Genomic DNA, 15,020 nt, shown 5'->3' on the forward strand with positions numbered 1-15,020 from the left:
CAGCCTGACTGTAAAGGGGCGGGGGGGGGGGGGAACGGGAGGGGGGAGAGGGAAGAGACAGGCAGGGTCACGTGGAGCTAGGTTACGAAGAAGGAAGCTAGGCGCAGTGCAGACGGCTGCTGATTCTGGGACTGGGCAGGAAATCAAGGTAAGGGAGGGTGTGCGGCTGGCACCCTCAAAAGTATTCCTTGGAGGCAAAGCTGAGAAGAGACCGGGGAAGATGAGGACAGAATGTGGGCAGACAATGCGCAGAACTGTCACCTTCTGGTCCGCAGCAGAGACTCCGCCATGGACCCACCGTTGCCGAGTGAAGCCACCCAAACGCTGCCCGCGCGCCCTCTGCGCTGGCCCTACCGTTGGCACACTGGAGGCGGAGGGGAGAAGGCTGCTGGAGGGTTCCGCTGGGGCCGCTTCACCGGCTGGAGAAGGACCCTGAGCCATCAGGAGCCATGGTGAGCAGCCAGCCAGCCCTCGATCTCTATTTCGTCGGTCCTCTCTGCACCCCCTAAGGAGTCAAGGCCCAGTCGCCTCCGGCTTTCCAAGACCCTGTGGGGGAGGCACAAGAACGTGGCACCGCTGGAGCCCAAACCAAGTCCCAAGGCCCCAGGTATGTTCTCCCCCACCCGAGCTGGACCAGGCTGGGTGCCGGATGCCTGGGTGTTTGTCTGTCAACCTAACATCAGCCCTCTAGACACAGGAAGTTGTGGGGGAGTATGAAAGCCCAGCAGGAAGTGGCTGGGGCCCCCAGCATCCCTCATCTGTCTTTCCCCCTAAACTGGAGTGAGGGAGACTCACAGGACCTGTAGGCAGCTGGGCTTCAGCGGGAGGAAGGGGCATTGAACAGACAGACACACCTTAGTGCTATCTGGATGTTCAATGGCTCTTGGCCCTGATGGTTGTCTTCTGTATCCAACGACCAAGGCACTGACTGGCTCTGAATCTCAGCTGCCTTACAGCCCTCTGCCTTACTTTGTTTGCTTGAGTCTGAAATTCCCTCTCTGCCTTGAAGAGCACACTCCTTCAAACAGATGCTTACTCGTTCATTCTGTGTGTGTGTGCCTGAATGTGGGCATACCTCATCTCCCTTATCACAGCACATGTGTTGAGGTCAGAGGACAACCTGCATGTATTAATTTATGTTGGGGGGCAAGCCACAGTTCCAGTGAGGAAGTCAAATGGCAGCCGTCAGGAGTCCGTTCTCTCCTTCCATCATGTGGGTCCGGGGGATCAAACTCAGATGGTTAGCCTTGGTGGCAAGCATCTTTACCTTCTGAGTCATCATGCTGGCCAAAGCAGATGTGTTTCTGAGCATTGAACTGGTTCTAGTCCCTAACTGGGGCACTGAGGTGTGGGCAAAGCAGAAGACACTCCCTGCCCTGCAGAGTTCACAGAGTGTGTGTGTGCAAAGAAAGTTAGAGAGCAGGACAACAGAAAGTCCTCCTCTGGCCTCCACATGCACTCACAGGCTCGTGCACACACACACACACACACACACACACACACACACACACACACGTCAATGTGAAGGTGACAAATGCTGCAAAGGAGAACTAGGAGACTAGTGGAGACTGTGAAGCTTAGAGACCAGGCATACTACGACCCAGGGCCTAGCATATACTAGGACATCCATGAGTAAGAAAGAGTTTGAGGCTGTGGATGTGGTTAGTGGTAGAGCGCTTGTTTAACATGGGAGAAGCTGTGGATTGTGGGTTTTATACCCACCACCAAGAAAAAAAAAAAAAAAAAAAAGGACACATTGCCCCTAGTGGGGAAGCAGAGTAGAAAAATAAACTGAGAAGATTCAGCCCTTATTTCCTGGAAGCTCAAGGTTAATTCAGCTCTTTCCTAGAAGTTCTTGAAACACCTTCCATTTCCTTTCAGAGCTGGAATATTAATGCACACCTATAATCCCAGCACTAGGAAGGCAGGAGCAGGGGGAGGATTGATCTGAACTGTGTAACGAGACTCTCCCCAAACAAATGAGGCTCTGGCAAAGATGATTGACAGGCCAAGGCGCCTGGTGGTAAGCTGAAGACCCACGGGGTGGAATGGAAGGAGAGAACTGACTTCCTGAAGTAGTCTTTGACCTCCACATGAAGCATGGCGTACATTCCACTCCCCAAATAAACAAAATTGGGCTGTCCTCTGGCCTGCCCTTGTGCGAGAGACAAGAGAGTGTGTACACGCACTAAACAAATGTCATAAAAGGCAACTCAGTATATAGTATTATTTTAGAAAAAAAATGGTTTCATATTGTAGGGATTTTTTTTTCTCCCCAAGACGGGGTCTGGCTATGTAGACCAGGCTGGCCTCTGGCTCACAGAGCTGTCTCTGCCTCCATTTGCTGCGGATTAAAGGTATACACCACCATGCCCAACTATTTCTTTTTTCTTTTTCCAATTTAAGGGCTCACACGGGAAAGGCAAGTGCTCTACTATAAGCTCCCAGCCCTGCAGAACATTCTTTGAGGCCCTCAGGGTCGCTGTATAGTTGCCCGCTACGTAGGATCCAGACAGAGCTTTCTACACGCAGCCCTGCTCCTTCTTAGCTCTCCATCCCCACGGCTCACTCCTCTCGTCCCACGAATGGGGACTGGGTGTAGCCCATTGATGGAGGGCACGCTTAGCACAAGCCAAGCCCAGGGCTCAATCCCCAGCACCAACAAACAAACCAACCCTAGCTCCTAACTGGTTGCCAAGACCTTCTCTCCAGCCTTTCTCACCCTTCCTTGATTTCCCTGGTCTTCCCCCTGTGCCGGCCTCTGTTCAGACACTCCTGCTCCCACTCAAGCCTTTCAGCTTGGCTGGGTGAAATTCAAACTTCCGTTCAAAAACCTAGTGCAAATGCACTCTTTCTGGGTGCGGAGGGGGGTCCTCCCTGGCCCACTCTAAACCAGCGCCACCTCCAAGAGAGAAAACTCCCATATACTTCCAGTGTCTTTTATACAGCTTTCTCTGATTGAATGCTCTCCACCTTAGAGAGGTTATTTTATCAGTGGGCATATGCACAACATGTGGAAGTCAGAGGATAACTAGAGAATTGTTTTTTTTTCTCCTTCCACCTTTACGTGAGTTCTGGGGATTGAATTCACATCAGGCCCCCATGGCTGGCACCTTTTACCTGTAAGCCTCCTTGCTGGCCCCAGATTAGTTATTTACATAGGAAGCCAAGGCTTCTTCCCCTCATTCTCATATTCTTCTCTCTCCCTCCCTCCCCCCTTTTGGGATAAGGTCTCAATCAGTAGCCCAAACTGGCCTGGAACTCATCTCACTCCTAGCTCGATGTCCCACGGGGCTCAGCCTTGCCACACTCTTGTTAAGGGAAGAATGGTTGTGTTAGAAGCCTGGCTTAACCACTCAAAAGCTGTGTGATTCTGGTAGGCCACTCAAACCTGTCTGGGCCTCAGTCAATGCCTTTAAATGGCTTTTGAAGGACTGAGTGAGAGAAGGCATGTAAAGTGGTAAACACAGTACTGGTAGAGATTTTTCAAACGACGCCCAGCCTGGCATAGCTCTGAACATGCAGAAGGGCATCAGAGGGAGAAAGGGGAGCCTCTGAAACCAGCATCCCTCCTCTTCCAGAGCCAGAGCTTGAGTTGGAGGTACCCCAGATCCACCTGTTGCACAGATCCTGAGCCTCCCACTCCTGACATGCCTGTTTGGGACATCGGGGGCTTCACCCTGCTTGAAGGAAGGCTGGTGCTGCTTGGTGAGGAGGAGGTAAGAAAGAGCGAGGAGAGGAAAGGGGACTGGACAGATGCAGTGGCAGAGGGGCAAACACCAGAGACATACGCGCCACCCCCCTGTCTGTCTCCCCTTCCTGACTGCCGACTTCTGTGGGAGGACAGGGTCCTCGCCAAATCCGGATGGGAAGCGCCAGCTCCGAAAGCAGCATGCAGGCATCCATGGGGAACCTCGGGATCCAGGTAAATTTGGGAGACCGGGGAGGCTGTAGAACTGGGGGTACTTTTCAAAGTGATTCGTAATCATGGTCCTGCCTTAACCTCCTACCTCTAACCACCACAGATCGCACTCCTGGAAAAAACTGAGCTGGAAGCTACTGGTTCCAACCAGGTCCACAATGTTCGGGTATGGCAGCCAGTGTGACAGGTGGGGGTGAAACAAAGGTCTCCCAGACCTGGCCTCACACATGCTGTACCATCTAATTAAATCTGGAGACCTAATATATATATTAGGGCCAGGTGTGGCAGTGCGTGCCCACAATCCCAGGACACAGAGACAGGATTGCTCAGGCTCCATAGTGAGTTCCAGGCAAGCCAGGGGTACATATTGAGACGGCCTGAAAAATAAACACACACATACACACAAATGACAACTATTTTTAAATGTGTGATCATCTTACCTCTGCCTCCGGAATAGCAGGGATTACAGTCCTGGGCCTGGAGGCCAGGGCAAAAAAAAAAGTCATGGCCAGCTCTGAGCTCCTTCATCTGTTGTTTGTTGAATAGAGCTAAGGAGAAAATTCCTCTGTTTTTGTTTGGGTATATGTTGGGATGGGGGAGGGTTGTGGGGGTTTTGTTGGTTTGTTTTTCAGACAGGGTCTCTCTGTGTAGCCACTATGTAGTCCAGACTGGCCTCGAATTCAGAGACCATCTGCCTTTGCCTCCTAAGTCCTGAGATCAAAGGTGTGCACCACTATGCCAAGCCCAATCCTGGCTGTCCTGGAACTCACTCTGTAGCCCAGGCTGGCCTCAAACTCTCAGAGATCTGCCTGCCTCTTCCTCCTGAGTGCTGGGATCAAAGACGAGTGCCACCACCACCGAGCTAGGTTTTAGCTAGTTAGTTAGTTAGTTAGTTAGCTAGTTGTTGTTTTTTCAAGACAGGGTTTCTCCTGTATAGTTTTTGGTGCCTGTTCTAGATCTCGCTCTGTAGACCAGACTGGCCTCAAACTCACAGAGATCCACCTGGCTCTGCCTTCCTGAGTGCTGGGATTAAAGTTGTGGGCCACCACCGCCCGGCTCTAGGTTTTATATTTTTAAAAGTCTCATACTAGAGTCCAGAATTTCCTGTAAATTGGTATGTAGCTCATACTGGCTCTAATTCTCAGCAATTCGGGCTGGAGAGATGGCTCAGAGGTTAAGAGCACTGGCTGTTCTTCAGAGGTCTGAGTTCAATTCCCAGCAACCACATGGTAGCTCACAACCATCTGTAACGAGATCTGGTGCCCTCTTCTGGCTCGCAGGCATACATGCAAGCAGAACACTATACTTAATAAATAAATAAATCTTTAATTCTTAGCAGTTCTCCTGCATTAGCATCCTAAAGTCTGGGATTATAGATGTGAGTCACCACACCCTGTTCCCTCTCTAGTTTATAAAGAGTCTCTAGAGAATTCTGGCTGCAGGGGCTGGGGAGAATGACTCAGTGGCCAAGCAAACATGAGGATCAGAGTTTGGATCCTCTGCACCCATGCAAACGCTGGGTAAGCATGGCAGCCTGCCTGTAAGTCTAGTACTTGGAAGGCGGAAACAGAATCCCCAGAATAAACCTGCAGCTATCAGATCAGTGCGTTCTGGATTCAGTGGGAGACCCTGCCTCCTGGTGGAGAGCCTGAGGAAGAATCTTTGCTTGTTTGTTTGAAGACAGGGTTTCTCTGCGTAACAGCCCTGGCTGTCCTGGAACTTGCTTTGTAGACCAGGCTGGTGTTCTTGTTTTTGTGTTTACTTCTTTGTTTGTTTGTTGTTTGTTTATTTTTTACTCTTTTATCTTTTGGGGGCTGCTACCCAGCTCCCAAATGAATCACACACAGAGGCTTATTTTTTTTTAATTGTGAATGCCTGGCCTTAGCTTGACTTGTTTCTTGCCAGTTTTCCTTAACTTATCCTATCTACCTTTTGCCTCTGGGCTTTTCCCGTTCTCTTACTTCTGTAAACTTATTCTCACTCTGTGGCTGGCTGTGTAGCTGGGTGGCTAGCCCTGGAGTTCTCCTCCTTCTCTGGCTACGTCCTCTTTTTTTTTCCTCTCCTCCCAGATTTCTCCTTCTATTTATTCTCTCTGCCTGCCACTCCCACCCCCACCCCCCCACCCCCCCACCCCCCCACCCCCGCCTATCCTTTCTCCTGCCTCGCTATTGGCTGTTCAGTTCTTTATTAGACCATGGGTGTTTTAGCAGGCAAAGTAACACAGCTTCATAGATTTAAACAAATGCAACATAAACCAAAGTAACATACCTTAAAATAATATTCTACAACGGACTGGCCTGAAACTCATAGAGATCCTCCTGCCTCTGCCTCCAGAGTGCTGGGAATAAAGGCATGTGCCACCATGCCTAGCTCTGAGGAAGACTCTTGATGTCAGCCTCAGGACCACATATACACATGTGCATACACACTCACTTACATATGCACACATACACAAGGACATATGGAAAAATATTGTAAACATTAGAAAAGGAAGCCTGCCTGTTTACTGAGTTCTAACTCAAAAAAGTATAACTTTTCCTTTTCCTTCTTTCTGTCACTGTTTTGGATATTGAACGAAAGCCTACGCGTGCTTTCCCTGACACTCTGGGCTTTTTCAGCAGCCCCTGCCTCCCTATCCATGCAGGTGCTTGCTAACCTCTGTTATTGCGCATGCTGACTTTCCTGGACACTAACTCAAAAGGCGTGACTAAGGAAGGAAGAAAGGGAGGGGAGGAGGGAGAGGGGAGAGAGAGAAATGCAAAGCCGTGGGGCAGGGGGAGATAGCATCAAGATAGCTCTTGATTTAAGAGCATTTGCCCTCATGAGTTCCTGAGTTCGATCCCCAGTATTGCAAAACATAAACATCATCTCCTGGTTATAGATATTAGTGCAGCCTGGACATGGGCTGGGTCCCCCAAGACCAGCAGATCCTGAAGGACACTCTGGGAGGACAGAGCTGAGGAGAGAGCACAGCGTTCTACCTGGCTCACATACTCTCTGCCCCTTAGGGGTTACTCAAGAGGCTGAAGGAGAAGAAAAAGGCCAGGTCAGAGCCGGGAGCCATGGCCCTAGAGATGGGTAAGAGTCTCCGGGAAGCTGGAAGGCTTGTGGCTCAACATTGTGCCAGTCTGCACCTCTGGGTTCCTTATCCTCACTTCCACCTGCCCCTCCCATGTTCTCTCTATTCTGCCCACACACCGCGTGAACTTGGAGCTACACAGACTGCAGGCATTTTCTCATCTCTTGGTTGAAGGGTGGAGTGGTCTCTGGAATAGAAGCTCACTGAACACCCTGGATCTGGGAGCTCCAAAGAATGCCTGGAAATTAAACCATAAAGGGCGGGGCGGGAACAGGTCCAACGCTAAGAGACCGGAAGGGACAGCAGCTAGGATGACTAGAGATTAGAAAGCTAAGGTCTGAGTGAGCAAGGAATGACCACTTGTTCCCTTCCCTGGCTCCAGACCCCCAGTGCTCTGGGTTCTAGGGAATCACTGGCCACACTCTCTGAGCTGGACCTGGGTGCTGAGAGGGATGTGCGAGTCTGGCCACTGCATCCTAGCCTCCTGGGAGAGCCACACTGCTTCCAGGTAAATGAGGAACCTACCTTCGCCTCTACTAAACCTTGGCTCCATGTTAGCCTCTATTAAATCCTTCATTCCTGTACCCAATAGGTAACCTGGGCGGCGGGAGCCGCTGTTTCTCTTGTCGCTCCAGCGCTGAGAGAGACCGTTGGATTGAGGACCTTCGTCGGCAGTTCCAGCCAGCCAGGTCATGAGAGTGAGGGGACAGACACAGAAAGCCCTTCCACAAGCCAGGCCCTGGCCCTTACACTCTACCCAGTTTGCCCCAACCTTCCCATGCAACACATCTGCGTAGTCCAACTGTGCAACCACCAACCCCATGAATGTCAGACTTGCCTCGCATTCCAGTTCTGGATCTATTTGCTCCCCAAGTCCTGCCTACCAAGTAGTCTCCAAGTCTCAGTCCGGGGCTACTCCTTTTATATCCTAAACCCTATGTGTGCGACGCTTCCAAAGCTAGATGTGTTCTGCTCACGGCTCCCAGACATTCCTGGCCCCAGCCTCTTCCCCCTAGGGGTCCTGCGACATGGGAGTTACAGTGTGCGTCCTGGAGGGCAGAACACATCCAAAACACTCCTTCTATCCCATTCCTGCACGCAGGACAACGTGGAGAGGCAAGAGACTTGGCTGACCGTTTGGGTGCACGAGGCCAAGGGGCTGCCCGAGCAGCGGCACCCGGAGTGCGTGCGGAGCTGTGGCTGGACGGGGCGCTACTGGCACGCACTGCTCCGCGGCCGGCCCAGGTCAGCTCTTCTGGGCGGAGCGCTTCCACTTCGAAGCGCTGCCACCAAGCCCGTCGCCTGTCACTGCGCTGCGCGGAGCAGGCCCGGCAGGTGCAACCGTGGCAGGGTGGCGCTGGAGCTGGACGAGGTGAGCATCCCCCGCGCGCCGGCCGCAGGCCTGGAACGCTGGTTCCCGGTGCTAGGGGCGCCGGCCGGCGCGGCGCTACGGGCGAGGATAAGGGTGCGACGTCTGCGCGTGCTGCCGTCGGAGCGCTACAAGGAACTGGCCGAGTTCCTCACCTTCCACTACGCGCGCCTGTGTGAGGCGCTGGAGTCAGCGCTGTCTGCTCAGGCCAAGGAGGAGCTGGCAGCAGCCATGGTGCGCGTGCTACGGGCCACTGGCCGGGCGCAGGTGAGCAGCCGTGTCTACGCAGATAGGTGGCCCGGAGAGGACAGATAGAGCTTTCTGAATTATGCTGGGGAGGAAGGCCTGGACAGTGTCCATCAGGGCAAGGCGCCGTGAGGGCCGGGGCCACACTTAAACCAATGAGGGACGACTCCTGAAATTCAACTTCTTGAGGCGAGTCTGGAATTTCAGCTGCTAGGGATGCGGCCTGAACTTAAACTGTGAGAGGCAGACCCTGAACTTCATCTGAGAGGGGTGAGGTCTGAACTTCAGCGAGAGGGGAGGGGCAGGAGGTGAGCCTCTGTGCTAATCGGCTCCGTTTCTGCTGTGAAAGGTGGAGGTTGTGATCTCATCTAAAAGCTGTGCTTTGTGCCTGAATATCAGCAAGAAGGGACAAGGCCTGTGCCTAGGTATGAAAGCTGGGCAATGGTTGGGATTCCCAAGTTCATTCCATGTGATCCCTGTCCTCCACAGGCATTAGTGACAGACCTAGGCACCGCAGAGCTGGCGCGCTGTGGAGGCCGTGAAGCGCTGCTATTCCGCGAAAACACCTTAGCTACCAAGGCCATTGATGAGTACATGAAACTGGTGGCCCAGGAGTACCTCCAGGAGACCCTGGGTAAGCTGAGAGAGGGATTGGTGCCAGAGGTCCAGGAAGCCCCGAGTGACCTGTCTTCTTGGAATGATGTGCCTTCGGGTGGGAGTGGAGTGTTGCTATTTCCCCAAGATGTTAGGTGCTTTCCAGAGTAAGTTGGAGATAGGGTTGGAGGCTGGGTGTGATGTGTCTGGGTTCATGAACCTTAGACTGTCTGTTCTGGACCTCAGGGAAGTTTTGCGGTGTCTCTGTGCCTCCACTGAGGACTGTGAAGTGGACCCTAGCAAATGCCCACACCAGAGCTCTCCACACACCAAGCCAGACTCCGAAACAGCTGTGAGGAGGTGTTTGAAGCATCGTCCACTCTTACAAGTGAGAGCCAGGGACCCAGCCACCCGCGTCCAGCCCCGCCTCTCAGCCACTGGCGCTGCCCTGACCAACCAAACAAAATGCACGGCACTCAACTAAATTTAGTTCAGTATTGAAGATATTGCTTATATCAAAGTCAAATTTAACTGCCCTGGTTTTTATTTGTTGAATCTGGGCAAACCCTACACTCATGCCATACACCTAACCCAAGTAACCTAAAGACTCACTTCCTTTGCCTTTAACCACAAGTGATTCGACCGCTTAACCTTGGTCAACGTAAGATTTCAATTCCAAATGATGCATATTCCTAATCCCATGACCCCTGTATGCCAAATCTCATGAAACTGGTTATAGGAAACATGAGCATCCAATCCCTTAGCTTCTGACCTAGGATAACTTGCATGCTTAATCCTATGATTTATGATCCAGGTAACATTGTACCCCTCACCTTATCTTAAGTCATATTACACTCAGGCACCTCTCACTCTCTTGTGGAATTATAACTATACCCCAAACTCATGGCCTCTGTTCCCATGTGATCTTGTCTGCCCAAATCTGAGTATAGACTCGAGAGGTTGCTACACTTGTGCTGTAAGTTCTTAGCCTCTGGGACCCAAGCCCAAGCACTGTTATCCAGATATCCCCAACCGTGCGACCCAAACAACAGGCTCAATGAAAGAAAGCACACACAGGCTTCATGAATCACACAAAAGCCATGGAGTGCTTCCCAAACACCTGACTCTGGACGTACGACCTTGATCATCCACCATCTTTATGTTCCTATCCCTGCCTCTAACCATTGCTTCTTCTGCCCCAGCTGGTTCCCAGCGGAGCTGGGCACTGTCTTCTCAAGCTGGCGAGAAGCATGCAAAGCCCGTGGCTCTGAGGCACTGGGACCCCGACTGGTGTGTGCCTCCCTCTTCCTAAGGCTCCTATGCCCTGCTATCTTGGCACCCAGCCTCTTCGGCCTGGCACCAGAGCACCCAGCCCCAGGCCCAGCCCGAACCCTTACGCTGATCGCCAAGGTTATCCAGAATCTTGCAACCGTGCTCCGTAGGTGCTGGGAGAATGTGGGCCAATAATGGGATCGGGGAGTAGGGGTTGGCAGGTGCTGTCATGACTCAACCAGTTTGGCTCCAACTCAGGTTTGGTGAGAAGGAAGCCTACATGGCTTTATGAATAGCTTCCTAGAAGATCACGGGCCAGCCATGCAACACTTCTTGGACCAGGTGGCCGTGGTGGACGCAAATGCCACACCCAGGGCTACCAGGGCAGTGGAGACCTGGCCTCCAGTTGGCAGTTCTTCATGTCAACTCTGCACAATCTTTGCTGAAACTTGACCAGGTGTGGCCTGAACCAGAACTCTGGATGCAGGGTAGAAGGCAAGAAGGCTGGGAGGCATTGGTGCAGAGAGTTCACAGGACATCTTCCTTGCCTGCCTTGACAGACAACCAAGATAGCTTGGAACCACTGCCCACCATACTTCGAGCCATCGAAGAGGGCCGGCCTGTTCCAGTGTCTGTGCCAATGCGTCTTCCCGCATCCCCACCCAGGTCCACTCCAGGTAACCTCAAGTCTGGCCTAGGTTCTCATGGGTGGCAGGAGGGGTCCCTATGTTAAGATGAATAATGCCAGGAGCAAGATCATGTTGGGGTCAGAGTCAGAAGCTGGGGTGGCGTCATGTAAGGAGGCAGGCAGAGGAGTGGCCCACTGTGTGGTCAAAGGGTAAATATTCACAGAATCAGATAGAGTCCAAGATTGGGACAGAGTCATGTCAGAGGTCAGGAAAGGGTCACCTCCAGGGTCAGGGAAGGTAGCTTTGTGGGGTTGTGGATGGGGTCAAATCAGGGGTCCAGGAGGAGACAAGATATTACAAAGGTCAGAAGAGCAAAGGTCAAGCTTAGGGCTTAGGACAAATAGGACTAGTTATGGGGTTACAGGTTAGAGACCATTTTCTATCCAAAAGCAAGAACAGGGTAGAAGATAGGTTCAATTGGGAAGAAAGTGGATACCCTTGTGAGCAGAGGTCGATGCCAGGGTCAGACTGGGATCAAGTTATGGAAAGGGTCAGGTCAAGGTCAGAAGTCAGAGCCAAAGCTGGAGAGGGAGGAAAGATTAGAGTGGGATGGTAGTCAGAAGTTAAGGACAGTGTCTCATCAAAGTCATGGGTCAAAGTGTGGTCCTAAGAGATAGAGATAACTGTGTAAAAAGTGGGGTCATTTAGAGTTCTCTCCGGGGCAATTGAGGTCTGAACTTCTGCATCCATCTCGCAGCTTCTCTTCAGGGAGAAACCCGGTTTCCTGGCACCCGAGACCTCCCCAAGCACACCCCTTCATTTCCAAGAGCCAATCTCTGCGCAGGCTTTCAAGGGGCAGGAGCTGGGCCGGCCGGCGTCCAGATTGAGGACCGGTCCAGAGGCGGCAGCGGCCAGTGCAGCGACACAGAGCGTCCCGCCAGGCGGCCTGCCGCCGCGCCTTCTGCAGGTCCCAGGCCGAGACTCAAAGACTCAGTCCGCACTGGCCAGCGCCATGCCGACGGGCCTGGACTGAGCTTCGGCATCGCTGCCTCGGAAGCCATCGTGCCATGGCAGCGCAGCTGGACCAGCCGGGGACCGATACCAGAAGCTATTTGGGAACTCACCGACCAGTGGGCAAGGTGACATCCGGCCAAATCCTAGCCTGAGAGTGGGGCGGACCGCGGGTAGAAACGGAACTAAAAAAGGACCTTAGGACTCATTAACCGACTCTGAGACTGTTTTCCCCGCCCAACAAATTCCCTAACAGAGTAGAAAGATGATAAAATGAGGATGGTCGGATTACAGCTGCTATCTTTCCATAGCTAGCAGAGATACAGTGCGAGGTAGCTGCACTCCGCGAGGAACAGAAAGCTCTGTCCCGTCTGGTGGAGTCGCTGAGTACCCACATCCAGGCCTTGACGGAGCAGCAGGAGCAGCTGCGCTCTCAGCTGCAGGACCTGGACTCCAGACTGGGAGCTGGGTGAGTCCCGCCCTGCCCCATAGCTGACAGGGCCGCCCAGATCTCACCCAGAAAGTCCCTCCCGCCTAAGCCGGCCCCCAGGTCCGAACAGCTCCATTCCGTAGATGAGCAACCTCCAAGTTACCACCCAGGCCCCTGCAGCCTCTCTCACACACTGTCGACCTACCTCACACCTGTCTTTGGCTGGTCATTTTACTTACTCACACCCCTTCAAACCAGCCCCTCCTAACCGGATTGGGCATGCGGCCCTTCTCGGCCATTGGTCAGTCTCTGCCTTCAAATGGTGATTGATTAATCCTCCATCTTTTCCCCTCCTCCCTTTTTGCTCTCCTTCGTAAGCAAGATTTAGCTATGTAGCCCAAGCTGACCACGACCCTCCATCCTTGCCTCAGCCCCTGAGTGCTGAAGTTACAGGGTTACACAAGTAACTTTGCCAAAACCCTCCCTCAGACACCCCCTGCTCTCCAATCTGAACAAACCCTAGTCCACTCCAAGCCCCAGCACTGGTCCCTGGCTGTCCACCCTGGATAGAAGGGAGTTTCTCAGCTTTTGACCTGCCCCTCTCTTGCCTCTGACCCCACAGGATCTCAAAGTTGGATTCTGAGGGTGGTCTTCCAAGCAACGGAAGCCACAGGCTAAAAAGTCTGGTGAGACTCTTGCCTGAGACCGGAGGGGAGTGGGGAGTCCGTTGGTGAACACCCCCACCTTGACTCCAAGCCATTTCCACTGCCTTCCCAGGAGCACCGCCTGACTGAGATGGAATCTACTCAGGACCAGCTGAGGGATACCCTCCACAGTCTACAGCTTCTTTCAAGGACACCAGGGTCCTGGAGCCAGCCCCTGCCTCTCAAAACACCATGTGTCAATGGAGCCAAGCTGTCAATGGGCACTTGAGCTCTTATTCCACGCCACGTGGTCTGGAAGCTAAGAGAGCCACTACAGAGGGTTGTAATGCCTCTGCCTCAGCCTTCATGCTGTTAGTGGGGGACAGGGGTGGGAGTGCCGATCACTCTGATACTGTGAGGTTGCCCAGTAAATCTCTATTTCAGTAAAATCACTGGCTTTTCTGCCCTACAAATGATTAATCGGAGAGCACACCCAGTTCTCCATTCGCTCTCCCAATTTCTTACCTAATTTAAAGTTCCCCAAAGATGGAAGTAATAAACAGACTCTTTCCATTGCTGTGATCTAGGCCATCACTCCAGAGATTCCATTCTCTCATCTGTAAAATGTATCTAAAATTCTCTACATCGTAGACAACTCTTTGTTAAAGGTGTTCAATAAAAAGTATTAATCATTGTTATGGAAGTGCCTGCTCTTCAGTGAAGCACAGAACTCCACCCTCCTATCCCACCTCACCCTCTAAGTATCTCAGGCCCCAAGTGACAGAATCTTTCTAGATTTCAAATCACAGTCCAGGCAGGAGGGCAAATGAAGTAAGAGAATGTAAGGGAGAATACAGTTGCATTCTGTGGCTGGTTGAGTAAACGCACAGGTATTTGACTCATGGATAAAAGGGGAGGTAGATGAAACAATAGGCAGATGACTAGGTTAGCATTCACTGAATGTTTGACTTGGTAGATGTTTAAGGCAGGTCACTAATCATAATGGTAGGTCTACTTAGAGAAGAATGACTCACAATTGGAAATTAACACTTGAACTAATGAGAAATCAAATGTACATACACATACATATCTCACATTTATTGAGGTCTTTTGGGACTCCCAAATGAGCCATGGGAAGACAGTAAAGTAAACAAACGTGAAATGTTATGTCTTTCATCACTTGGAGAAGATGAATATACAATTGATGGGTGAATGTATGGTGGATGTCAGAAGGATTGTTGAATCTCTTTATTATATGGATAAATAGACACTTGGTTGCTGAAGCAATGGCCCTGTACATGGATATGGGTGGATAGGTTAAGTGAATTTTTGGATAGATAGTGTTTAGAGGCATGAATGGATAGGTGACTTGTTTACTGGGTTGTTGAGTGGTTGATGGATTGAGCATGTGGATAAATGGTGGACAAATGGTGATGAATGGAGAAAGTTTGTGATGTGTATACAAGAGCTAGTCTAGAGGTTGAGATCTTAAGACAGGTGGAGGAGAGCTTAGCATTCGTGACAGACATAAAGTAGTTCTAGGGTCTTGGAGATGTTGAAGTCCAATGTAAACAATGAAGAAAGACCAGTGACCATGTGACTGGAAGAGACTTGAAGCTAAGGATGACTGGGTGGGTCCTCAATGACCTAAGAATGACCCAAAGGAAACTTCTCTGCTTCCTTCCCACTCATCTGGTGTTACTAACAAACCTAGTATAGGAAGAACCAGTGGGTGCAGGAGGATGTTGTTATGTAACAGAGCCCCTCCCTAGACGCTCAGGTCCTGCGGACCCTTTAAGGTGACCTGCTTGGCCACTCCCAATA

At 51.7% G+C, this 15,020-nt stretch overlaps 1 pseudogene; it reads left to right on the top strand.

The window, feature by feature from the left end:
• The first annotated feature begins 65 nt into the window (after nucleotides 1-65).
• Nucleotides 66-13,559, top strand: LOC114680853 (annotated as a pseudogene).
• The last annotated feature ends 1,461 nt before the right edge of the window (nucleotides 13,560-15,020 follow it).

The sequence above is a fragment of the Peromyscus leucopus genome, unplaced genomic scaffold (assembly GCF_004664715.2).
Source record: "Peromyscus leucopus breed LL Stock unplaced genomic scaffold, UCI_PerLeu_2.1 scaffold_875, whole genome shotgun sequence".
NCBI classification, from domain to species: Eukaryota; Metazoa; Chordata; class Mammalia; order Rodentia; family Cricetidae; genus Peromyscus; species Peromyscus leucopus.